The sequence below is a fragment of the Schistocerca nitens genome, unplaced genomic scaffold (assembly GCF_023898315.1).
Source record: "Schistocerca nitens isolate TAMUIC-IGC-003100 unplaced genomic scaffold, iqSchNite1.1 HiC_scaffold_380, whole genome shotgun sequence".
Taxonomy (NCBI): domain Eukaryota; kingdom Metazoa; phylum Arthropoda; class Insecta; order Orthoptera; family Acrididae; genus Schistocerca; species Schistocerca nitens.
The window spans coordinates 4,395,628-4,422,470 of record NW_026045914.1 but is presented as its reverse complement, the minus strand read 5'-3'; positions in this window follow the sequence as shown (position 1 = coordinate 4,422,470).

Below are 26,843 nucleotides of genomic sequence, written 5' to 3'. Positions count from 1 at the left end.
TGTCATCTACTTCCTTTGTTCTTCCAATGAATCTCAGTCTGGCATCTGCTTTACAGACGATTAATTTTATATGCTCATTCCATTTTAAATTACTCCTAATGCCTACTCCCACATAATTTATGGAATTAACTGCTTCAAGTTGCTTACTTGCTCTGTTGTAGCTAAATGATAAACGATCTTTCTTTCTATGTATTCGCAGCACATTACACTTGTATACATTGAGATTCAATTGCCATTTCCCGCACCATGCGTCAATTAGTTGGAGATCCTCCTGCATTTCAGTACAATTTTCCATTGTTACAACCTCTAGATATACTACAGCATCTTCCACAAAAAGCCTCAGTGAACTTCCGATGTTATCCACAGGGTAATTTATATATATTGTGAATAACAACGGTCCAACGACACTCCCCTGCGGCACCCCTGAAATCACTCTTACTTCGGAAGACTTCTCTCCATTGAGATGACTGATGAGATTGCCCCACGTTAGGAGCCAACAAGTAACTGATATCAGTAATTAAATAAAATCAAACGCAAATGGTACGACATTAAGGTGTTCATGTATGAATGTAAAAGATTGCTTACATGATCAAAACATGAAAGAAATATATTTATTTTCGTGCTGTTTACACAAACCAAAACAAAATTATAAATCGCAGGGCCGATTTGACTGGGTGTGGATACGACTCACTTCTTGAGGGGAAGGAGGAGGGAACGAATCGCCTCGCCATTCTTCGTTATCGTTCGTCCTATTCTGCTGTCGGTGGCAGGCGCTGCGTCGCTGCACCGCGTCGCCTCGGGGATGTGAGAGTCGGCTGCCCTCATCAGCAGTCGCGGCTTTGAGGCGGGTCACAGGTACCATCTCCTTCCTGTCTGCCCACTGTCGGTTGCGTGCTCGAAGCTGTGCTGCCACGGTGTCGGAAGGCGGATGTCGGCGATGGGTGGAAGAGCACCTCTGTCCTCTCGCTTCCGCGGTATCCCCACGATTCCTCTTCTCCTTCTCATTCATCTCCCAGCTCAACTCCTTTTCTAAATATTCTTCCTTTCGGCGTTGTCATTGGCGGACGAAATCGCCAATGCAACCCAATGACAGATCGTCGTTTCATCGCCACGCCTCTCCGTGCAGGGTATCTCAAATGGGCTGGCGTGTGGCTCATGAATCGGTATCTTTCACATTCTTAAGATGTTTTCCAGCATTCCGAGGCTGTTGGGAGAGCAGCTACACAACACGCGAGGCCTGGACACATGTTTGGGCTCCGTCTCAAAATATTCCGACGTCCGTCATTTACAAGGAATGTCCTCACTGTCGAGGAAAACATCTTCTTAAGGATGTTGGCTTCGTTCACACGACTCCCGGCGCCAATTCCCCGCGCTTCTTTGCACGCTCCTCCCTGTGCCAGTGGGATGCTAGAATTGTCGGCACATCCGTGCTTTCTAAGGCAGGTAATGTGACTGCCGCCAGGCCAGAAGAACTCAGATGCTTTCGCGCGTACATTCTTGGCGTTCCGTCCTAATGGCTGCAGGTGTCCATCAGTTTTCGGCACTCTTCTCGTCGTCAGACGGGCCCTTCGCATCGCGCCCTCCTTGAGCGAGGCGAGGGCATCCGCCCCGCCTTCCCGCTGTATCCCTGCGGAAAGACTGCACCCGGAGGCTCGCCCCAGGATGTCCGGCTAGGCTACTCGCGGCGCGTTGGAGAAAGTGGCTGCGGTCGGTCGTATTACAATACCTAAAGCACGTAACACACCCACTCATCTGCTTAACATAAATTTTGGCATTATGCGACAGGCTAAATTCTGAATTTAGGGGTAAGGATGTCAATTTTGGGGTAGAAACTTTGGCTATGTAATACTATTCTATTGAAAATATAGGTTTTGTGGTAATAAAGTTCATTCTTAGGGCTGCCCTATGTAAATCAAAGTATCCTTTTCAAATACGATGCGAGACAATCACACCTTCGCATACATATTACGAACGTCGAATCGCAACACATTTCAGTAAATTGAGGTATTGTCAGGCGTTATTCTGATGGCACACCGACGTTTCTAAATATTTCATTCTATTCCGGCACGGCTGACACGAACACTGGTAATTTCCACTGCATATGCTGATATTCAATTTTTCTCGTTAACCAGTATAATTATGTTGGTTAACCTATGGCGAGGGCGACACATTCATCCGGTACTTCATCCGTTCATACGCTACTCACTACGCACTTTTCATAACAATGACTCCACTGAGACTCTTCGACCTCGAAAATCGATCTTTGTCTCTGCAAATGAGGTGTGTGAGTCCACAACGAACAGCTCTGAATAAGAGATCGAGTATTCCTTATGAAGCTAAAGATAGTAAATGTGAAGAAATTCTGGAACATACTGAACTGATAGCGGACAAAGGTTTCTGATGTTGGAGACTCCCTACACTTTTTATGTCGGGTGACAGTTGCTTTCAGTTGTATTATTCTTCACTGCGTTACTGCCTCGGGTATGGATGTATGTGATGCCCTCAAGTTAGTTAGGTTTAAGTAGTTCTAAGTTCTAGGGGACTGATGACCTCAGCAGTTAAGTCCCACAGTGCTCAGAGCCATTTGAACCATTCACTTCATTAGGCCATCGTCTATTCCGTTCTTAGCCGCTGTATTAAAGTTCAGCGTTCTTTGAAGCACTCTTTCATCCCCTCCAGTTGAGTCTGAAAGGTAACACTCTCTTGTGAAACTTAGAACTGCTAGTGGTCACACCAATTCTTGGCCGGCCGGTGTGGCCGAGCGGTTCTAGGCGCTTCAGTTTGGAACCGCGCGACCGCTACGGTCGCAGGTTCGAATCCTGCCTCGGGCATGGATGTGTGTGATGTCCTTAAACGTTCTAAGTTCTGGGGGACTGATGACCTCAGAAGTTAAGTCGCATAGTGCTCAGAGCCATTTTGAACCAATTCTTGTCTACATAAACATTTCACACAGTTCGTATTACTGATGTCAGTCATTCGTATACCAGCTACATCAGCAAATCGTGTAGGAGTTAAAATTATAGCCTGTTTGCCTTTGCAGCAGCCCAACACTTTCTTAATGTCATAGTGCACACGCGACAGATGTTGAAGGCAGAAAACTATCTCTTTTTCATTACTCCTTCAGTCAGAAAGCGCAATGCCGGAATTTCTGCTTTTTTATTTGCACTGTTAATTACAAGTATTGTTTGTTATCTTGTGTCCTATTGCTGTTCACATAATTTTCTGCTGCTGTAATACGCCATGGCGTTAATTCCTACAAGTACTGAGCAAGAAATCTCAATCCTCGTATGTTATTTGCTGAGTTCCTGAAATTACTTGTGAGCAAGTTCACAATTCAGAAACACGCTTTGCGAGTCCTCAGTTGCGTCGGTATCTATAAGATCCAATAGCCTCACCCAAAAAATTGAACTCAATAGAAGAGTGTGTGGCCGGCTTTAACGTTCCAAAATTTCGCTTTCGTCTGTAGGGTGATCACACACCTGTAGCTAGCGCAAATATTTCTTGTTGTTGCCAAACATTAATTAAATTGCACGGATGGTAAGTATGACGGAGAATAATTGTCCTCAGTTCAGTGTTGTTATAACTTAGCAAATGAAACCCTCAACTCCACACCAGGTAGTGTGGCGACAGATTGACTGGCCTGTCTCTTTATAAAAAGTTCTGCCACTAGTTAGAGTTGCACTTATTTCATAAATTAAAGATCCGACCAGTGGTAAGTCTCGCGAGTTCTCCAGTCTACAAACAAGTCAAAATATTCCACTGTTCAAATCATACGTAACTTACCGTAATGGAGCATAGCACCTCTCTTTGCCGGTCCGTTTCCGGCGTCACAGGGTTACCTGAGCATGTTGTTGCATTTATAAATAATGTAATTACATATCACAGTCTCATGCACTTAACATTTATGGCAAGGAAAACATATTTAACTACATAAATAGAAATTAACGTAGCGTATTCATAAAGAGCGTCTTTTCGCGTTCTTTTCAGTGACGGTTCCAAAAATGTGTAATTTGCATCAACTTTAAATGACTTGAATTTTTAATAATGGACAGATGAATATTTAATTAATAAACTAATAAATCAAGAGAAGAACCAATTGTAAGACTTATTGGAAAGCGGAACAGTGGTATGGGTACAGTGTGCTTCTTTCATAACGAGTTTCTGTGTGACTAAATTGGCGTTCTGACATATTTGCGTAGTCGGCTGTAATAAAAATTTGCTGTAATTTAGGCTGTGTGTTAGTTGGTAAAGCAAGACAGGAAAGTACAGCTGATTCCATTAACTTTCGTCTGCCAAATAGACTATGATGACTATTACTCAAGGCCATACCAATTTTGTTTAGGCAGTCTAACAATTTTCTTCTAATCGGGCCGACGTTGTTTCTACAATTTCTTTAGCACAATTATAATTCAATTGAGAATTCATGCGCTGGTGTACTTGTACTTCTGACAGGACGATTCTGTGCTTTGTTACTTATGTTCTGAGCTATTGGCTGTAATAATTTTCCCGACAGGTTATAAAGTCCGCCAGCTTTGCTGCGTTCATCTATGGCGGTACTTTCTCACACATCCGCGCATTGAAGGGACCCAAAAGCTGCCTGTACATTAGCCAGCTATTGCAAGTTCCGCCCTGTGGCAGGTCCTCAAGCCTCATGTTTACAAAACACGAGAAAATCAGTTTGGATTTAGGGAACATAAAGGTAACAAGGACGCAATTCCCAAGTTACGCTTGACAATGGAAACAACAAAGAAGAAAAAGCAACAGACGCTCTACATTTTGTCGACCTAGAAAAAGTTTCCGACTATGTAAAATGGTACAAGACGTTCGAAATTCTGATAAATATGAGGGAAAGTTATGGGAAAAGATGGGTGATATACCACATGTACAGGAATCGAGAGGGAACAATAAGATTTGAAGAACAAGAAAGAAGCTTTCGGATTAAAATGGTTGTACGAATGGGATGCAGTTTTTTCCCCTGTTGTTAAATTTATACTTGAAGGAGCAATGATGGAAATAACTGAACGTTCCAGGAGTTATATTAAAATTCAGGGTGTAAGGGTATCAATGATAACATTTGTTGATGGCATTGCTATCTTCACTGAAAGCAAAGAAGACTGTAGGATATGTTGAATGGAATCAACAGTAGAATGGGTATAGAACATGCATACAGACTGTACCAGAAAATGGCAAAGTAATGAGAAACAGCGGAACTAAGAATAGCGAGAAACTTGACATCAAAATTGGTGAACGTGAAGTAGAAGAAGCTAAGGAATTCCGCCGCCTTGGAAGCAATGTAATCTACGACGGATGAAGAAAGGAGGACATAAAAAACAGACTTGCAAAGGAAAAGAGACCGTTCCTTGCTAAATGAAGTCTGCTAGTATAATTTTTCTGAAAATATATTTTTGGAGCACATCGTAGTACGGTAGTGAATCGTTGACTGTGGTAGAACCAGAATATAAAAAAGTAAAAATAATTGATATTTAGTGCTACAGAAGGACGTTGAAATTTGCGTGAGCTGATAAGATAAGGAATGAGGTGGTTCTCCGCAGAACCGGCGACAAAAGCAACGTATGGGAAACACTAGCAAGAGAGAGGGACAGATTGACAGGACTTGTGTTAAAACATTAGACAATAACATCCGTGACAATAGAGAGTAAAAACTGTCGTGGAAGGCATAGAGTGGAGAACATCCAACTAATAATGGATGAGATACGGTACACGTGCTACTCTGAGTTGAAGAGGACAGGGCAGGAGAGGTATTCGTGGCAGGCTGCATCTGACCAGTCTCACAAAATACGTACTTCATCATTAAAACACACTGTGTTATTTCGTGTGAAATATCCGTTATAGGTTGGTTAACATAAGGAGAGAGTCTGAATGACTTCTCCTTTGAGTTGTATTGTCGCTTCAGCAGCAGGCCCCAGACTAAATAGTTCCAAGCGCACACACAAACGAACGAATAGTAGACGATTCTACCAGAGAGATAGCCTACACTACTCTCTCCGTTCTATTCTTGAGTATTGCTGTACGGTATTATGAGATCCTTAAGTACACTGCTCAGCAAAATTCAAGGTCGAGCAAGAGAAAGTTTCGTAACATATTATCTAACTGGTGGAACTGTATTACAGTGCGAGAGCACGTTACCAGAGTTCTCCCAGCTCTCCTCAAGGCGTCAGATGAGCGTAGCTACAGCGCCAAGTATGGCAGGCGCCGCAAAACGAGGGAAAAGGCAGTGCGTGTCGGTCAGGTGATCAGGCACGGTGGTGGCCTCCATCACAACATGGTCCGGAAACAACATCTGGATGACTTCAAGCGCGGAAGGACGAAGTATCACGATACAACCCACGGGTCTGGTATTGCTCACAGCATTGGTTCAGGGGCGTGGAGAGCTTCCCGAACTACAGGCGTTGCTGCCCGAAGGGGAGGAGATGGTCGATCACAGCCTATTACAGCAGCGGATGACCGCTGTGTTGTGCAACAGGCAAGAAGCGATCCGCTTTAAACACGAGGCGTAGTTACAGCCTCATTTAAGAGGATTGCAAGGCTCACGCTCCACAGTGGCACGACGACTGCATGGTGGTGGTCTCTTTACCCGACAACCGGAACGTTGTGTACCGTTGACAGCCGCACATCGGCGGCACCGTTGGCGGTGGTGCCAAGAGAATAGAGACTGGAGCAACGGGGAGAGGGGTGCCGAGCTGTTCTCAGAGGAAGTAGATGCAGCCTGAGTAGTGATTCTGGAGCTACCCCAATATCACGAGAGGTGGAACTCGTATTGCACCAAGGAACACTGTCGAACATGATTGATATGGTGGTTCCGGCATTATAGGCTGGTGATACATAATGTCGCATACTGACACAATGTCTCACCGGTCAGATTTGCTATGACAGTCTACGTGCGTCTTGTCGAGGATACATTCGGTCCTGACTTCATTTTTACAGACGACAATGCACGGCCACGTCTACCAGAACAGGGGAAGGAGCTCTTGAAGCCATGAGGGTAGTGGGTCTTTCTGTTGCCACGCCTTATATCCTGCAGAGCACGTGTGAGACGCGTCATACCAGTTGTTTCTACACTGACGGAAAAAATAGTACACCTATAAAGACGATGTCGATTTTGATTCGACACAGCATTAAGCCACTTCGGGATGGAAGATGTACTGGTAACGGTTTCAACGTCGTCAGCCATCAGATAGCGTAGTGGCACAGCTACCAGAGCGCCATCTGTGTCTGTCCCTTGATAGGGAATTCTCACAGACAGAAGGCTCAGTGTAGTCCAAATGTATGAAGCAAGCAGGCAATCATGCCACGGGGACTCACTCCTGCTTCCTACAAGCAACCGAGAGAGTTTGAAAAAGGTCAAATTGTGGTCTTCCGAGGGTGAGATGGTCCTTTCAAAGAACTGCCACACAAGCTGGACATGCTGCGTTAGTTGTGCAACCACGCCAAATCCGACTGTAACCATGCCGACCCTGCGAAAACGCTGAACAAGGACACAAAGAGTGACATGAAGAAGGGACACGATGAGGGTCATTTGTTAAGGCATCAGGAAGTAACTTCCATAGTGCTAGACAGAGTTGTAGACTGTAGCAACTGCAGAGGAAGACGGAGAGCAGAATACATCCACCAAACAATTGAGGTCATAGGTTCAAAGTCTGGCACACGAGAGGAATTTGTTGCGGGCCGCATCGAACTAGTCAGAAAACTAATGAATGAAAAAAATAATAATAATAATAAAAAAGGACTTTGGTCATCACGTTTTGCTCACCAGTGTAATGCTTTAGTAGAGGGTTGACAGGCGACATTAGAAAATTGGAAGAAAGAAACCTTACGTTTCTGGTTGCGGCCAGATATTTTCACGAAATTACTATTGTTCACATTTTCTTCTAAGTGCCAGAACATTTCGATCACTCCCACTCACATAGGAAGATATAACGGTAATGAAATGAAATGTCGTGTGGTTAGGGACTCCCGTCGGGTAGAACGGTTGCCTGGTGCAAGTCTTTTCAGCTGACACCACTTCGGTGACTTGCGTGATCAGTAACGATAGTAACAAAGTAAGATAAATCAGAGCTTGCACGGAAAGATTTAGGCGTTCATTTCCCTCACGTGCTATTCGTGCGACAGTCTAAACGGCAAGAGGGCAATAAATTGTCTAAAAACGGTTCTACAAACCTTCTGCCAAAAACATAAGTGGGATAAGAGTGGTTAGAGAGTAATCGTGCAGGTGTGGAGTTGTGTGGTCGCCTTTTTTTCATTTCTCTCTCTCTCTCTTTTTTTTTCTTTTTTTTTAGGGCAGTGGTTTGCAGATATATTTAACAAAGTTCCACATATGAAACGCCGTTGAAACCTTTGAAAGCTGTCCGTGGATTAACTCAATGAAATCACCAGATGTGATGAGTAATCCATGCATTTAAATGCATAATAAATAAGTAATACTATGAACTTGCGTTACTGAAAGCTGTCTTGCATTGTATGCCTGCAACGAGAAATAAGTACAGTGATAACTGCTCTGCTTTGTAAAATGTAGTCGCCGTCTGCGACCTACCTAACTTGTAAGAAAAGGCATTTATATTTCTTGACCGTTTCGAACTTCAGTGGGGAATGATATAAATGTTAATTAGAACTACGACAGCTGTACTTCAGGTACGTTTATTACTGCAGAACTTGTTTTGTTCAAAACGAACATCTTATATTACCGACTCAATATTAGCAACGTTCTTCGTAACTCATTCTCACACGGCTACTGAAATTTGCGGGTGTGGCATGACTGCAGCACTCTTCGTCTTTCTCCAGTTCACAGGCAGACTTAGTTTCTAACTTACGCACGTTTCTCATTTGTGCTCTTCTACAAGCCAACTATTTAGCTATGAAGACAGACGGAGCAGTACTCTGCCAACAAAGTTAGGAGGAGCCGTGCAAACTATGGAAAGTTGCGAAGCAGAAGTAGTAGAAGTAATACGGTAGAATTAAAACGCGGATTACTGGTACTTCCAATTCAGTTATCGTGCCTAAGGAGGTAAGCGGAGGGGCGGCTGGGACGGCCGGAGTACTATAACGTAGCCTGCGCCAGTCGCAGCCACTGTGGGCTGTTTGTGTGTGTGTGGGGGTGGGGTGGGGGGGGGGAGGGGAGGGTTGGAAGCAGAGGCTTCACTCGCAGAGACTATAGCGCGCCTCCTGTTGTGTTCCGCCACTGTGCCTGAGCTGCGAATGGCCACGCCAGGTGGGCAGAGACGGCGGTCACGGCGCAGGCAGCGCCCGTGTTTATTGCAGGTGCTGACCGTGATGAAGGCCGGGAACGGCGCAGAGGCGAGCAGGCGGTGCCGTGTGGACACAGTACTGTGGGTGCGGCCCCGCAGGCGCAGCTCGTACTCGGAGGTCATACATAGCTGATCAAAATCATCCGGACACTTATTAGTAGACACTGAAATGGGCTGCATCCATCCTTCGCCTTTATGACAGCTTGACTTCTGCTGGGGACACATTCAGTGAAGTTGAGCCGTGCTCACTCCGAACTATGCGTTTCCTTGAATTTGGCTGTCTATCTGTGTTTGGCGTCCTGCCGTAGTTGCGGTCACACCGTGGTTCTTCCTACTTCTACGTGTGGCAGCAGGGATGAGTATCGATATTTGCACCGTGTACCATCTTTGGTCTTGTGAATATAGTTTCCGCTAGGGGTGTGCGGACAGTCGGTCGGTTGGTGCGGACCAGGGAGGATAATTCTGTGCGGCGCAGTCGGCTGGGTCCACTGGCGCTCCCTGCGCAGGGTCGGAGCGTGTGTGGAGCTGTCCGATCGCTACGAGCTTCGTGGCTCACCGACCCAGGACGTCAAAGTTGAGGGATGTCGTAAGTACCCAAGCCACATCCGTTCATGTTGTGTCGTTCGTTTTGGTGGTTCGCTGTTGGGGAACAACTCCGGGTGTGTGTAGTGGTGAAATCGGGCCGCCGTGCGGTGGAATTAACTATATTGGTTCACTAGATTTCAAGTGCACCAGCGGAATTTTCTGCCTTGTGGCAGAAATTTTGAAGTGAAACTAACCGCCACCTCATTTGGCCCTTTCCACAGTCCTAATCACCTGTTATGCATTGCAGGTTTATCAGACGTATCAGAGGTGTCTCAATCTCTGTAGAGGAGTGGCAACTCATTCTTCCTCAAGAGCGAATAACTGAGAAGGCAGGGATGTGGGACGCTGGGATCAGGAGCGAAGTCGGCATTCTGAACCATCCAAAAGTCTTGCTATGTCTTCAGGTCGTCTCCTGGACCGGCCAGTTAGTTTGGAGAATGATTTTCTCTACAAACCGTCGCCTCAAAGATGCTGTTTTATGACAGGGTGGCCTGTCGAGCCGATAAAAAAACAGCCGCTGGCTCCGAACTGTTCCTCTACAGCACGCAGTACACAGTGCTGTAAGATGTGTTCACATTCTCTCACATTTAGCGTTTTCCCAAGCCCCATAACGGAGTGGCACCACAGCACTGTCAACACCAACGTCACTGTCGGCATTACACAGGATGGCAACTGTGGTGTCACCGCCAGACACCACACTTGCTAGGTGGTAGCCTTTAAATCGGCCGCGGTCCGTTAGTAAACGTCGGACCCGCATGTCGCCATTGTCAGTGATTGCAGACCGAGCGCCGCCACACGGCAGGTCTAGAGAGACTTCCTAGCACTCGCCCCAGTTGTACAGCCGACTTTGCTAGCGATGGTTCACTGACAAATTACGCTCTCATTTGCCGAGACGATAGTTAGCATAGCCTTCAGCTATGTCATTTGCTACGACCTAGCAAGGCGCCATTATCAATTGCTATTTATCTGGTGATGCATGTACCGTCAGACCGATGTTCACCAATTATGGATTAAAGTTAAGTATTCCAGCAGCTATGTACCTTTTTTGCTAGTCTCAATTCCTTGTCATTTTCCAGATCTCACGCCATCTTGCGTGAGCTTAAACGCGTGCCTTTCGGCTACCTCATAGTGGCTTGGCTGTCTTGCCAAGTCACAACAGCAACAGTCCAGGCACTCACCAAACCAAAACACTTGCATCGGATTGGCACAGGTTATACCACAGTCAATCATTCGTTTCCAGTCCGTTGTCCAGTGGCGTCACTGTTTACACTACCTCAAGGGTCGCTTAGCATTAACTACGAAAACGTGTGGCTTACGATGAAGTGCTCGACTAACGTACCCCAGTGTCTTCAACTCGCTACGCACAGGCGTTTTGCTAACGGGGCTACCGGTAGCACTTTGGAAATCACGACTGACTCCTTCCGCTGATTTCGTGCGACTTTTGCAGCTACCACTCAGAGTGCTCCACGGTCTCCGTCAGTCAGCACTTGAGGTCTGCCAGGTCTTGGTGTAGCTGTGGCCGTTCCTCTGCGTTTCCATTTCACAGTCACATCACCAACAGTCGACTTGGCAGCTTCACAAATGCTGATTTGTCCCTGATGGATTTGTTACACTAGTCACAGGTTCAAAGTCATTGACGTCTCCTGACAGCCACTTTCTGCTGTTACTGCTTCTCTTCTGTCAACACATCTTGGCGTCACAGAGTATTTGTAGCACAAGTTTTACCAGTAGTTCAGCATTTACTTGTAGAGGATATTTTGCAAATTAGCTATATACACGGTGTTTCAAATTTTTTTCTTCAGTTGTCTGTGGGTGATAGCTCGCATCGTGGGGAACAATTTTTGTTAGAGACGCAGTGCTCGCTGTCGCTTCCCAGGGACGCTCCAAGTTTTTCAGTATTATTTATGACCCAGAGAGGCTGCAGGGTGTAGTGTGTGTTGCTTATAATCTAGTCGAGTGCTCCTAATGAAAGGGCACGAGCAGATCAAAATTAAAGTTCGTGATTCGCTACTAAAGCACCTGTCTCCACTTAGAGACACATATTCTTAAGGATTTCCTTTTCAGAATCGCTCTACCCACTTACTGGTGCACATTTGGTCAGCAGGCCGTGACCGTTCAGTGAAATCACGTCATCCCATGCTCGTCAAATTCAGTAAAAAGACATTTATTGTCCCCGATAAGTTGAGAGAACATTTTGTTTCCAAGAAAAACTGCTCCTCAAGAAGCGATCTTTCGTCCTTTAGACGTCTGATCCAAAGACATTGAAACACCCTGCAGAAACTGCAGGATTTATCAAGAAAAAGCCATTTTGCATGCTACTAATGAATTTTGTTTAAACACACAGATGCGTTTTCCATTTATAACGAGACATCCTCAGTGAGTGCCCCTAGAATATTATTTGATTATTTTAGTTTTCTCATATAGGTTTTGAAACCTAGTAAGTAACCACACAAGTAACAGAATCGTATGTATGTATGTGTCTAGGTATGTATGTTCCACATTTCCTCCTAAGCCAATGGACCAACTGCAACCAAACCTGATACACGTATCATTTAGTGTTTGGAAGGAACCGCTGTAAGGGTAAGAACCACCGACCTATCAAAGTGGCGGTGTCAAAAAGCAGTGAGCCCCCGACGCGTCACAACACATACTTAAGTCATCCAGCATTTGACAACGAGAGCACACTTACAACACACTTTACACATAATTTCTAATGTTAATGAAACTTCTTGCAGGTGACCCCAGATAATTATCAATGAAAAATGTTTATTGTTCATTTCATTTTCGCTCTTCATGGAGTAAAACTGCTACATGAAGGATGACGTTTTAATTTATTACTTCTTTACTACTAACTCTATTCACAACATATCTCGCAGACGGTAGACATGTATACCACTCGTTGTTGCTGCAAAATTATGTCACTGTGTAGTATATAGTTCACGAGATACGGCGTCATAGCCATCGAGTAGCATAAAAATGAAACTGGAGGGTGAAATTCGCAATATATACAGGTGAAATATGTGTACAAATACGCCTGAAATATGTTAAACATAAGTTAAATATATTTCAAATGTACATATACGAGTAAAGCCACAGGTAAAAATCTCTCCATTTGAGACAAATTTGGTGCACATATTGGTTAGAATCTGGAATGAAATATTATTGGTTTAAGAACCATCAGCCTCCTCTTGGAGTGTGATAATAGAGAAGGGAGAACGAGGAGATGGACAGGCAGTGAGATGGAGGAGAAGAATGGCACATACAGCAGGAGTTAGGGGGTGAAAGAGACAGGGATAGAGATGAACAGACAGAGGGGGAGGAGGAAAAGGAGAGAGAAAGGTAAGAGAAGGAGATGGACACAGAGTAGGGAGAGCAGGAGATGGATACAGAAAGGAAAGTGAAAGAGATGAAGGGGGATGAGGGGGTGGAGCAGCTGGTCAGAAAGAGGGGGTGGAGGCGATGGACAGAGATGGGAGGAGGAAGAGACTGATAAAGAGTGGCTGGAGGACATGGAATTACAGGGGGGAAGAGGAGATGTTTGGAGAGTGGGGGGGGAGGGGATAAATGGACAGAGAGGGAGAGAGAGAAGAGGAGTAGATGGATAAAGAAGAGAAGGACATAGATAGGGGGGAAGAGACAGGGATAGAGATGTACAGACAGAGGGGGCAGAGGAAATGGACAGGGAAAGGGAAGAGAAGGAGATGGACAAAGAGTAGGGAGGCACAGAAAGGAAAGTGGAGGAGATGAACAGGGAGAAGGGGAGGAGGAGATGAAGAGAGGCAGGGACTGACAAAGGGTGGGTGGAGGAAATGGAATCATAAGGGGTAGGAGATGACAGAGAATGGGCGCTTAGAGGAGGTGGACAGAATGGGAGGTTAGTGCAGATGGACAGAGAGATGGGGAAAAAGGGAAATGGACTAATATAATCCAGGGCAACGCTGGGAACTCAGCAGGTTTTAAAGTAAAATGGAAAGGTACTAACAGTGCATGTCAAAGTTGGAAGTAACCAATGTTTGATAAAATCAGTCTGTTCCGCCTGGACCTGCATGAGAAAGACATCTTCCATGAATCTCATTACCATTTGCGTGTGTATTCAGTGGAAACGCTAAATATTTTCATGGAGATTAATTGTTTAAACATGACTGGGTGTTGTGTGATGTCCTTAGGCTAGTTGGGTTTAAGTAGTTCTAAGTTCTAGGGGCTGATGACCATAGCTGTTGAGTCCCATAGTTCTCAGAGCCAATTGTTTAAACGAGACCAAGTTAGGCTCAAGTTAGTGGGCTATGTTGCTGGCCCCTGCATCTGCAATACTTAATAAACAGTGGGAAGAAATTTCTAAATACTGAAATTGTACTCAACACTGCTTTTACTATTCAAATTAACTTGAGGACAACCAGCTACAATATATTTTGACATCATGAATTAAAACTGGCTACAACGAATCTCTACCATTAACTCATAAAATTATTTGATAGACATCTAGGGTGACAGGGCCCCACTAGTAGGAGGTGAAGGAATAGACTGAAGCATACTGGATATCAATTACAGTCACGGAATTTAGCCTTGAGGCTACCTGCGTGAGTGGTTACCAAATTACGGCCGCAATTTTATATCAAGACCCTACCTCCACAGTTGGACTAAGACGTTTCTCGCGAGCTGCGCGAACATCTACGCATATGGAATGATGGTTGCCACTGGAGTACAACCCATGTCGCGATTACGCCTAAACTTCACCAAGGTGTTGAAACCCCGCAGTGGAGTTACATCTTAATAACTGAGCCAGACTGCAGCTGCATGACGATCGATGCCGTCGTCAGATGCGCCGCAAGCATCAATTGCGAGACGGCCAGGAGTATTTCGTCTCCGACATCCCTCTGGCTGCGACGCTCATCAGCATCGTCAGCAGAACAATTTCTACATCCGGAGTGAGCACGAAAAGTACTTAAAACTAGGATAGTACTTAATAGTACTTTATACTATCTTAATACTAGCCTTCCCCAACCAACCGGAAGACTCGATCCAACACTTCTGTCTAATGGAAAGTTTAATAACAAAGTCACTCTGTCCACCTACGATCACCTACAGATTGAATCAACACGCGCTGTTCCTATGCACCGAGAAACACGCTGCCCAAACTTTACCCAGGCTAGGAGCCAGAGCATCGCCGTCTGCCCCGACAGAAAATAGCTCTTCAGCAAAATTGGCTTCTCATGCAACATAAAGGGATGTTATTTGGGTAAATCGTTTTTCAGCGAGCACCCCAGGAATGCGCTCTTTCACCGAACAACAACTATCGCGTTCTCTATGAGCAGAGCCAGTGAAGCAGGATCTGGGGCTACGGATTTCATGCTGCGATAAAAATATCCCCCGCACGCCTGCCACCAGGTAAAAGTGTCTGCCTCCTCCGGACAACTGTTCCAGTTGCTCACACAGAGACCACGAACCCAGCAACCAATGGGCGTTTCTAAAAACGTCCACTGTCCACAACAGATTTAACAGATATTGAAAAAGAATGAGCTGTGGTTACACGACGGACGGATCACGTAAGTTGGGGGTAGTAGTAATATAGCCTTCTGAAATGTTTAATATTAATGAATTTCGTGGTTTTAGCAGTAGTAGTAGTATAATAGCAGTTGTGGTAGTATACCCTAACGAAAGTGGGGCAAAATGCTATAGCAAATTCCATGTAATGTAGCCCATAGGGGGCGGAAAAACCTTTAGCGACAGCTATAAAAACAAGCAGAAATAAACCTACAGCTCTGAAATTCACTACATAAAAACGAACGCTAAAACTAATTGTCACAATGAATTACATAAACGCGATTTTATATATAACTGTCCATTTTGTCATGAAGACGATGGACAAGGAAGAATAAATTAAATCTCTACAGCTCAATGCTCTCACATTCAGTACTGTAGACTCCAGGAGCGCGCAGTCTGACTGGCTACCTGGGCAAGCCAACAAGATCTGCAGACTTATGCGTCTCTCAGAATACTCTTTCGACATCGTGTCTCTTTATTACCACTTAAGTGCTGGCTGTTCGTCTTCTCAAGTATGGCAAAGATGCAAAACACAACACTTGCTCACTTTCTGTGTTATGTCAGAGTTTCACGATAACTGTGTTACCCCTCCTCTGGAGGATCTCTATCACGTGCTGCATTCCGATAGTTGGGATCTCAGGCCAATTATGGCCGAAATCCTGTGGATGAGAATGTTAAAAACAGTGCTGCATGCGTGTAAGTACACAACCATATCCACCTATTTCCCGAAGTATAATCAATCAACGTGAAATTTCGCTTTTTCTATAAGCAGAAAAAAGAAAATCATTCAGGTTTTCCCTGCCATGAGGCCATACAACGAAAGCGTTATTTATAGGTCTAAAGAAATGGTAAGATCTGAAGCATTTGGTCTCAGTACAAATTTCTCTAAAATGCTATGGCTATTTTTGGTGTTATGGGAGATCTCGCAACCACAACTTCCACCTGCCAGTAACAGTAAGTGGGCAGCAGTACGAGAAAAAAACTCTCGGATGCATTCGGGTCAGTAACGACTTTGTTTCAGAGCTCACCAGTAGGTCGTCCTTGTCGAATCGAATGTCCCTCACCAGTTTCACGATCTTGTATGAGTTCATCATGTTGTGTACACAGTACCTCACTAAGAGATTGAGTAGTTCTGCCATACATGTGTCCAGTCTGTAAAGTGGCGAGCAGATAGTGTTTACTGTTGGACATATCCACAGTCGTTCTTGTGTATTTTCGGAATCCTACGCAAGCGAAGAGAAACTGGTCCTTTAAGATGTAGTTACTTCATCCTTCCCTGTACGATAAACCGAGCTATGCAAAACAGCGCTGGCTTCCTTCGCAACAACCGATGTTACATTCTTCGAGAGTTGATCTTTTGCTGAGTCGAGTTAAAATCTTCTGATAATATCTCGATGTACAAAACATAATAACAGCGTTTCCTTTGTCCACAGATAATATGACTGTGGTGTCACCGCTAGACACCACACTTGCAAGGTGGTAACTTAAATCGGCCGCGGTCCTGTAGTACATGTCGGACCCGCGTGTCGCCACTGTGTAATCGCAATCCTAGCGCCACCACATGGCAGGTCACAAGACACGGACATGACCTCGCCCCAGTTGTACGGACGACATAGCTTGCGACCAGACCTACCAAGTCTTCCTCTCATTTGCCGAGAGACTGATAGAATAGCCTTCAGCTTATTCCATAGCTACTACCTAGCAAGGCGCCATTTGTATCAGTGCTTATAGCTTACTACTATTCAAGAGATGTATTCCAACAAGAGAATAAAGTTAAGTATATTATTCCAGCTACGTACTTTTCTTCTTATTCATTAATAAGTCTCATGTTCCAGTACTTCGCGCCCGTCTGCGTTAGTTTAGCGTGCACTTTCAGCCACTTCGATCTACAAGGTGTTGGCCCAGCTGCCGACACATCACATGGCGACGAGAGAAAGTGTTTTTTCTGCTTTGGACTGATTTGTTCTTTTTCCCTTTTTGTGCTCTGATTTGCTTGTGTCATGGCTTCGCCACAATCTCCAGATGTACTGTCCGAATTTTTTCGCTTGCAGAATCAGCAGACGCAGGCGTTATTGGAAGCCCTCGGACAGCTCGTCCAGGGTCAACGTGCGCTGCAAACCGATGCGGCAGTCGCCGCTTCATCGCTACCGCAGCCACACAACGCTGTCGCACCGCCATTTAGGCCCTTTGAGGCCGAGTGCGAAACCTGGACTGAGTGGGCCAGCCAGTTCCAGTTTCATCTCGCCGCGTACAGAATACAAGGTAAAGAGCGGCAGCCGTTTTTGCTTTCTTGTGTCGGTGTGTCTACCTACCGTGTGATAGTGAAATTGTTTCCCCGACGCGACGTAGCAACTCTGACCTACGAGGAAATTTTGTCGGCTTTAGATGCCTATTTCAAAGAAACAGTAAATGTAGTTGCAAAACGGTATACATTCTTTCGTACAAAACGTACGGCCGGTCAGACTAATAGGGAGTGGGTTGCAACTTTGCAAGGCCTTACTAGAGACTGCGCGTTTGCCTGTGAATGTGGCCTCCCATATTCCGATACAATGGTGCGTGATGCAATCGCACAGAACGTTTCTGATGTTCGCATACGGGAACAGATTTTGAAACTCGTAAATCCCTCCCTTCAACAAGTGATAGACATATTGGATAGGCAAGACACACTTGACTTTGCTCAGGACTCATTTGAAACTTCGCCAGCAGTGTGTCACATTAATCAGCCCGCCGGGCCCGCTGCACGGGACACTAAGCGGCCCTCGCGCCCGTCGCAGCCTCGCTCGCAAACACGTGCGCCGCGTAAGCAAGCAACTGCAGTGAAATCATGCCCGCGGTGTGCAACTAGACATTCGCGTGAAAATTGCCCGTCACGCCAAGCTATTTGCTTTTACTGTCAAAAGAAAGGACATGTACAAAGTGTTTGCCAGAAAAAGCTTCGATCAGACAATCGCAATAATTCCAGGCCTTTTGCTTCGCGCCAGAATCGAACCCAGGACAATCGGGCTCGTGGACCTTCGCCCATGGACATTAATGTAGTTCATTCCCACCCGTCCAGTGACACTTTAGCTAACAGTGACTGTGTTCGTCCCACCCAAAGTGTGTGTCGACGTCGCAGGAAATCCCGTAAAGTCGCAAGTGCTTCTGTACCTGTATCAGTTCAATTTGCACGTGACAGTCGCTCTTGTCGTCAGCAGGACAATAAACTTTTTGTGGACTTAGACTTTGAAGGCAAAGTGATCCCATTCCAGCTCGATACCGGAGCTGCAGTTTCATTGCTCAATCACGACACGTACAAACAACTGGGCAAACCGCCATTGCGTGCCGCAAATGTTAAGTTAACTAGTTACTCAGGACAGCCGATCCCTGTGTTAGGTCAGTGCAGCCTTCTTGCAACATACAAGGGACAAACAAAACTTGTATCATTTTACGTTCTTCGTTCTTCTACTGCAGTGAACTTGTTTGGCTTAGATTTGTTTCAATTGTTTAATTTGTCTATAGTATATCAGGTCCTATCAGTGAATCAGACTGTGCCTTCCGCCAGTGTTTCTAGTCTTTGTGAAGAATTTGCAGACATTTTTGCACCGGGCCTTGGTTGCGCTAAGAACTATGCTGCACATTTGGAATTGAAAGACAACGCGCAACCGAAATTTTTCAGAGCGCGCAATGTTCCCCACGCATTGCGTGATGAGGTCGCAAGAACATTGGCCGATTTAGAATCTCAAGGTGTAATTGAACGAGTGCAGGCTTCTCTCTGGGCCTCGCCCTTAGTAATTTTGCCAAAACCTTCCGGAAAACTGAGACTTTGTGTGGACTTCAAGGCAACTGTGAATCCGCACCTTGTGACTGCTACTTTTCCTTTGCCCCGCCCGGAAGATCTTTTTGACAAACTGTGCCCGGGAAAATATTTTTCCAAATTGGACCTCGCAGATGCGTACTTGCAACTACCTGTGGACGAAGAATCCCAGCGCGTCTTGGTGGTAAACACGCATCTTGGCTTGTATCGCTTCAAAAGACTGCCGTTCTGGTGTGCATCCGCCCCTGCTTTATTTCAGCAATATTTACAAACTGTTTGTGCGTCGGTCCCTACTGCTGCGAACTATCTGGACGATATTGTGATCTCAGGACAGACAGAAGCAGAACATTTGCAAAATCTCCGAACATTATTTCAGGTATTGCGTCAGAATGGTCTTCGCTTGAGAAAGGACAAATGTGTGTTCTTTTCTCGGGACTTACCCTACCTGGGGCATGTCATAAATGCCCAAGGTATACATCCGAGTCCAGAGCACCTCCGTGCCATACAGGACTTACCTGCTCCGCAGAATTTGAAACAGCTACAGAGTGTGTTGGGTAAAATAAATTATTATCATAAATTTTTGCGCAATGCCTCTTCCATTTCAGCTCCGCTTCATCGCTTACGCCGTAAAGGTGTTCCGTTCGTCTGGACGACGGAATGCGAACGCGCCTTTCGCCAGTTGAAATCGGCGTTACTTTCAAATACTTGCCTTACGCCATTCGATCCCCGAAAACCCCTTTTGTTGATGGTAGATGCATCGGATTTCGGGATCGGTGCTGTGCTTGCGCACAAAGATGGCTCGCATGATCGCCCTATTGCCTTTGCGTCCAAATTGCTCTCATCTGCGCAAAGAAATTATTCACAGATAGAGAAAGAAGCTTTAGCTCTCGTGTTTGGTGTTACCAAGTTCCATGACTTCTTGTATGGTCGTCACTTTACCATCATCACAGACCACAAACCGTTGACATCGCTTTTTCATCCGCACAAGCCTGTACCTCCACATACAGCGCAGAAATTCATTCGCTGGTCACTTTTTCTCTCGCAGTACCGCTACGATATTTTGTATCGGTCCACTGCTAAGCACGGAAACGCTGATGCGTTGTCCCATTTGCCTGTTGCTGAGGATAAAGCATTCGATTCTTCCGAACTTGCTTGCATGTTCATTGATTCGGAAGCCGATGACGTGGTCGCATCGTTTCCGATTGATTTTCGTCGTGTAGCTACAGCCACAGCTGCTGACCCTGTCCTTGCTACTGTTTTGCGTTTTGTTGCTACGCAATGGCCCTTGTCACAGTCACGGATCGAGAATCCTTTGGTTCGCCGTTTTTTTGCTCACAAGGAGAGACTTTTTGTCCGACGTGGTGTTTTGTTGTTGCGTTCTGATAATGATCAATCCCGAGTCGTGGTCCCACGTTCGTTGCAGTCCTCTGTCTTCAAGCTTCTTCACCAAGGACATTGGGGTATAGTGCGTACGAAACAACTTGCTCGTCAGCACTGTACTTGGTTCGGAATCGATGCTGCGATTACGAATATGTGCTCCTCTTGCGTGGCGTGTGCCGAACACCAATCCGCACCGCCGCGTAAATTCTTTGCATGGCCGAACGCCACTTCCCCTTGGCAACGCTTGCACATCGATTTTGCTGGTCCATTCTGGAATGCTCGATGGTTGGTTGTGGTCGATGCTTTCAGTAATTTTCCTTTTGTTGTCCGGATGTCTTCCACGACGTCTTCTGCCACAATCCAAGCCTTGTCTGCTATCTTTTGCATTGAAGGTCTTCCGCAGACTCTTGTTTCCGACAATGGCCCACAATTCATGTCCGCAGAATTTCAGTCATTCTGCAAGGCCAATGGTATTCACCATCTGACATCCGCGCCGTTTTCGCCTCAGTCAAACGGTGCCGCTGAACGATTGGTCCGGACTTTCAAGTCCCAGATGTTGAAATTGAAAGAGTCGCATTCTCGGGAGGACGCTTTGTTACTCTTTTTGTCATCGTATCGCTCTCAGCCCCGCGATGGTCGCTCGCCGGCTGAATTGCTCCATGGTCGATCTCATCGCACCCTGATGTCTTTGCTGCATCCGCCACATCAGGTTCCTGTGCAGCGGCAGACTCCTGTTTTTGCTCCTGGCGACGTTGTCTATTATCGCAACTATCGCGGTTCACAGCGTTGGCTCGCAGGGCGCATTCTTCGCTGCCTCGGCCGCGCGATGTATTTGGTTTTGGGGGCCTCTGGTGAGGTGCGTCGGCATCTCAATCAGCTGCGCCTCTGTCGTCGCCTGGGTTCTGCCGCTCCCCGTCTGCTTTCAGCGACGGAGCCGTCAGGTCAGCGCCCTGGGGACCCATCTACTGGCTCGCCTCATCCCCAGGTGTTACCGACGCTGCCTTCCATTTTGCCCCATGGCGTCGCGCCGCCGCCGCCGCAGCAGCCGCCGCAGCTGCCGCCGGCGCCGCCCGCAGTGGACGCTTCGCTGCAGCCGCCACGCGCCTCCCTGGGTCGCGCGCCGCCGCTCGCTTCCCGTGACCAGCTGTCCTCCGCCATGGACCTCTTGCCCGCTCCGGACCAGATGTCGTCTTCGCCCGTCGGCTTCCCCGACGCAATGGAGGTCGACTCTTCGGCCCCTCGTGTATCATTACGTGCGCCTACACCTCATGTTGACGTGCACCCTGGACTAGGTTTGCAGGCGTTTCCTAGCTCCCCTCGGACCGAATGGCCGGGTGCGGGTGGCACGGTCTCGCCTGTTGTTAGGCTCCCCACCTCATCGCATACGTCAACATGGGGTCCTCCCCACGGCGGGCGGAAGCCTTATCTCACGACCGTTCGCCGATTTGCGGGGGAGGAATGTGGTGTCACCGCTAGACACCACACTTGCAAGGTGGTAACTTAAATCGGCCGCGGTCCTGTAGTACATGTCGGACCCGCGTGTCGCCACTGTGTAATCGCAATCCTAGCGCCACCACATGGCAGGTCACAAGACACGGACATGACCTCGCCCCAGTTGTACGGACGACATAGCTTGCGACCAGACCTACCAAGTCTTCCTCTCATTTGCCGAGAGACTGATAGAATAGCCTTCAGCTTATTCCATAGCTACTACCTAGCAAGGCGCCATTTGTATCAGTGCTTATAGCTTACTACTATTCAAGAGATGTATTCCAACAAGAGAATAAAGTTAAGTATATTATTCCAGCTACGTACTTTTCTTCTTATTCATTAATAAGTCTCATGTTCCAGTACTTCGCGCCCGTCTGCGTTAGTTTAGCGTGCACTTTCAGCCACTTCGATCTACAAGGTGTTGGCCCAGCTGCCGACACATCAATGACAGTGTGTGTGTATTCTCTCACAGGGTGCGAATCTTATATAAACTTTTGGACATGAGGATCGAGTATTCAGCCTTATTTCTTCAATTAATTTACAGACACATCTTGAATGACCCATTGCACATCGCCGATGACTTCTTGAATGATTCATGAATTTGGTGCAAAATGATGGCCTCTTGTCGTCACTCGTATCGTTGCTGTATATACACTACTGGCCATTAAAATTACTACACCGAGAAGAAATGCAGATGATAAACGGGTATTCATTGGAAAATATATTATACTAGAACTAACATCTGATTACATTTTCACGGAATTTGGGTGCATAGATCCTGAGAAATCGGTACCCAAAACAACCACCTCTGGCCGTAATAACGGCCTTGATACGCCTGGGCATTGAGTCAAACAGAGCTTGGATGGCTTGTACAGGTACAGGTGCCGATGCAGCTTCAACACGATACCACAGTTCATCAAGAGTAGTGACTGGTGTATTGTGACGAGCCAGTTGCTCGGCCACCATTGACCAGACGTTTTCCATTGGTGAGAGATCTGGAGAATGTGCTGGCCAGGGCAGCAGTCGAAGATTTTCTGTATCCAGAAAGGCCCGTACAGGACCTGCAACATGCGGTCGTGCATTATCCTGCTGAAATGTAGGGTTTCGCAGGGATCGAATGAAGGGTAGAGTGACGGGTCGTAACACATCTGAATAGTAACGTCCACTGTTTAAAGTGCCGTCAATGCCAACAAGAGGTGACCGAGACGTGTAACCAATGGCACCCCATACGCCGGGTGATAGGCCAGTATGGCGATGTCGAATACACGCTTCCAATGTGCGTTCAACGCGATGTCGCCAGACACGGATGCAACTATCATGACGCTGTAAACAGAACCTGGATTCATCGGAAAAAATTCCATTCGTGCACCCAGGTTCGTCGTTGAGTACACCATCGGAACCGCTCCTGTCTGTGATGCAGCGTCAAGGGTAACCGCAGCTATGGTCTCCGAGCTGATAGTCCATGCTGCTGCAAACGTCGTCGAACTGTTCGTGCAGATGGTTGTTGTCTTGCAAACGTCCCCATCTGTTGACTCAGGGATCGAGACGTGGCTGCACGATCCGTTACAGCCATGCGGATAAGGTGCCTGTCATTTCTACTGCTAGTGATACGAGGCCGTTGAGATCCAGCACGGCCTTCCGTATTACCCTCCTGAACCCACCGATTCCATATTCTGCTAACAGTCATTGGATCTCGACCAACGCGAGCAGCAATGTCGCGATACGATAAACCGCAATCGCGATAGGCTACAATCCGACCTTTATCTAAGTCGGAATCGTGATGGTACGCATTTCTCCTCCTTATACGAGGCATCACAACAACGTTTCACCAGGTAAAGCCGGCCAACTGCTGTTTGTGTATGTGAAATCGGTTGGAAATTTTCCTCATGTCAGCTCGTTGTGGGTGTCGCCACCGGCTCCAACCTTGTGTGAATGCTCTGAAAAGCTCATCATTTGCATATCACAGCATCGTCTTCCTGTCGGTTAAATTTCGCGTCTGTAGCATGTCATCTTCGTGGTGTAGCAGTTTTAATGGCCAGTAGTGTACTTATGTTACGCGGAGTTCTATTTTGTTTCACGCTTCCAAGTGAATGCATTTATGTTTGTAACCTTATGAAATATGTTACACGACCCTAAAATAGACACACGCGATAAAAACACATTCCAGAAATATAAAATTAGTTTTTGTACTGTGCATAAGAACAATGACAACTCAAGAATATTAACGTAATTATAATGAATTTCATGACAAATATATATATTTCTTTTGACTGGTTGTCAATTGGCTTGAAAGTGGTTGATACACCAGATTTTCAGTCAACCACTGCAAACAAATGTGTGTTGTCCGCAACTCAAAATTATAAGTGACAAGGTAAAGTTGTAGATTCTCGTGAACTCTGGAGGTAAGTGTGTCTTATAGCGAAACTGGAAAGCTGTTTCGTGACTTAGGAGAGCATCAGACACGCAGAGGGCCGCCGTATTGACCCTCCTTATCCGCCAGCTGGGGCGCGGAAAAGGAGCGGCGAAACATCTGGGGCCCAGAAGACGAGCTGCAAAACTTGGCGACCAGGTTATGAATAAAGCCACGGCCTGAACCGCGCCGCACGCCACCGTTCTGCTCGTAAAGTCTCGCTGCGCGCCCTCCGAGAGTTAAGGCCGAGGCGTGAGCCACGTGGGAACTGCGCGAGAGCGGCGGGCCGGCGCTGCTGCGTACTTCCTGGGGCGTCCAGGAGGAGGCGGCCAGCTCATATGTAAGGGCTGCTAGTGGTGCCAGATTTAGCGTCCAGACACTCCTGAAGAGGACAGGAACTGAAATACTGGTAGCAGAGCAAGAGCAGAGATGTTCCGTTTTTCTACTGTTCCTTTAAAAAAGGAAAATCCAGGAATAAAGTCCGAGCATAATTCTGGAGCCACTCCAAAAGTTAGTGATATTGATACTAGCGGTTCTACTATCGAGAAACAGCTAATATCGCTAAAACTGGACAAAGTTAAAACCCCGATGATGTCCCTATAAGATTCTATATCGAATTTGTAGCTCTGTTAGCCATCTTCTTAACTGTACTACTCTGTACGTCTTGAATAAAATATTGTAACCAGTAGTCGGAAGAAAGCACAGGCCACATCCGTCTGCAAGAAGGGTAGCAGAAGTCATCCAGAAAAATTCCATCCAATATTTTGCAAACCAGACGTCCCCTTTCTACTAAAGAGAGTGAGCCGCCGAAGTACCGCCTAATGTCTTGCGAAACACTCCCTTGCTATTAAAGAGAGAAATGATGCTGGTTACTTGTCTGTCTACATCTCTCCACCAATGAATCACACTAATTAAAACGTGCACAGGAGAGTTAAAAAACGCTAATCCTCGCACAGTGTTGGGGTCACCCACTCTGGGCTAGAAACTCCTATTATTTCGTCAGGACGGAGGCCGAAGAACCTATGTGAACACATCAGAGAGAACGAAGCAAGGTTAAAAATTATTTCTTTTATTGCTCAGAATAGATCTTAGGACATGATCTTCCTTGGCGGCTGGTGGCTTCATAAGCTGGAGTGGAACCTGCTGAATCCACAGTCAGACTCAGGGCTCTCAAAGACCGCTGCATCGGCTCCGAGCGCAGGCGGTTCACATAGAGTGTGGCGGGTGGCCTGCCCACTGGTTTGTAAGGCGCTGCCCGTCACCTGGCCTGCAGCTAATGAGACCGCGACCACAGTGTGTGTGTGTGTGTTTGGTTCACATTCTGAGACATCTCTGTCCCTCTCACGTCACTCCCGGTGTTGTCCCATCAGATGGACCACAATTTCAGATGCTGTGATGTCGTGTTGAATGTGATTCTGACACTCTGGTTCACTAGGCCGTCAGACCCAAAGATGCTGAAGTTTAGTTCAGTTATCGTCCTGAACTAAAATGATATTGGTGGACTTGTGGATTAAACTGCAACGCCAGCTTCATTACGGGATGCTGGTTTGTTGTATTCCACGGCTACAGATCACTGGTCATTACATCAGGCAGCAAGAGTATCACCAGTACTGGCACAATCTCACACAAGATGTTGCCAAATCTCAGAGAACCGATAATGTTATGGGACAGATGGGTCTATAGCTGTAACACACTTTTCTGCTGACTACGCTCGCGCTCACACATGGAAGTGCTGATATCGCACTCTTGGTGACTGCCTAAACATGTCTAAATGTGGTTAGCTCGTGTTGATAGTTCCGTATGCTTGAGCAATGCCGGGCTGTAAGGACATACTAAAGGAACGGGAGAGAGAAAATTTTTCTATGTTGTTGCGTAAACACTCTCCCGCACTTTAATAAAATTCATCCTGGTCTTTACTGTTTCCTTGTCTATCTTACATATTTTCATTTACACTGAACCTTCGGTTTCTTCGATCACAAAAGAAATCTGATCCTTTGGTTCAAATGGCTCTAAGCACTATGGGACTTAACATCTGAGGCCATCAGTCCCCTAGACTTAGAACTGCTTAAACTTAACTAACCTAAGGACATCACACACATCCACGCCCGAGGCAGGATTCGAACCTGCGACCGTAGCAGCAGCGCAGTTCCCGACTGAAGCGCCTAGAACGCTCCGCCACAGCGGCCGGCCAATCTGATCCTTTTTGTGTGTTTATAAATAACTTTTCCGCTGCCAGACACGATTTTCTTTCATTCATATTTTACGCGACGCATTTTGGGAAATGATTCCAATTTTCAAGTGTGTATTCTCTTTGTACTATGCCATTTTTAAGTAATCTTTTGATGCGTCAGGTTCTGCTCTGCTTTGTTGACTTTACTGC